The sequence below is a fragment of the Pinus tabuliformis genome, chromosome 9 (assembly GCF_031772625.1).
Source record: "Pinus tabuliformis cultivar Carrire ecotype Pingquan chromosome 9, CPIR1, whole genome shotgun sequence".
Lineage (NCBI taxonomy): Eukaryota > Viridiplantae > Streptophyta > Pinopsida > Pinales > Pinaceae > Pinus > Pinus tabuliformis.
The window spans coordinates 1,210,296,031-1,210,297,456 of NC_142307.1; positions in this window are offsets into that span (position 1 = coordinate 1,210,296,031).

Consider the following 1,426-nt stretch of genomic DNA (forward strand, 5'->3'; position numbering starts at 1 on the left):
ATTATGTTGAACTATCCTCTTTGGAGTAGAACCCCTTTTTCTTATATAACTTCTTCTTCTAATGTTTTTGAGATTCGTTTCTAAACTTTTGATCGTCTTCCTTTTCAGTATTTTCTTTGTAAAGGCACTTGGACAAGAAATGTCTGACTCTCCCACAGTCAAAGCATTTAAAGGGAAACTTCCCTTTATATTTCCCTGAGCCACAGTTCAATTTCCTAGAAAATTGAGCCATCCACTGATCAAATTCATTGTTGGAGCAGTCTTGACGATCTTGGTTCTCCTTGGCCTTCTTGGACACTTTGAATGTTGCCTCCTTAGGTTCACACTTCTCTCTTCCTACTCTCATCTCATAGGTTGTGAGAGTACCAAGCAATTGGTACGTCTTGAGATCCTTTAAATTAACCATTTATTCAATAGATGAGACTTTGGCATTAAATCTAATGAGTAGGGATCTTAAGACTTTTTGAACAATCATATCTTCCTTCACTTCTTCACCAAATCCTCTAATCATATTGGTTACTCCATTAACTCTGAGAAAGTATTATTCTATGCTTTCTTCTTCACTCATTTTTAAAATTTCAAACCTCATTTTGAAAATTTGATGTTTGGCCTACTTGACTTTTTCATCTCCTTCATGACTCTAATTGAGCTTCACTCACACTTCCTAGGAAAACTTACAGTGCATAACCTTTATGAGTTCAGATTGACTAAGGCCAAAGATAATGGAATTCTTTGCTTTAGAATGCATTTTCGGGAGCTTAGAGATGGCTTTCTTCCAACATCGGAACACACCCAACAATTATCCTCTGTGAATCATTGTCCTTGTTGTCTTGACCCAGTTATTTCTAGAGTTGCCATTAAGTCTATCAACCAATTTCTTTGCACACACTTAACAGCTACTGACCCATTCATCCTTTAACACTTTGTATGAGTGTATTAGAGCCATAACTCATCATAACTTCTATTAAAAGAAAATTATGAAATCTCAAAATGTCGATGCCTTTAGCCCCTTGGCGCTTAGCCCTTAACGCTTATTCTTTCATCATGGAACCAGAAGTTGTGACTGGTGACTTCTCATACCACTATAGTGTTATATCTGATCCCTTGTATATCATAACTTTTATTGAACATACCTTACAAAATTGCAAAGACTCGATCTCTTTTAGCTTCCTCTGCATAACCCCTTACTATTTTTCTTCCATGGTGTTGGGCCATGGAAAAAGGTATGTTTTATCCTCATATTAGCTTAATTAATCATTTTTATTTATGTGTTTATACTCATTTTAGGAATAAATATAGAAGAAACAATTGTACAAATTATATAAAATCAATCATTAATGAATTGGGTAAATTTGGACATGAAAAAGTAACTTTCGCTATCTTTATATGGAGGAACATGAATTGAATGATTATTGTTCAAATGATG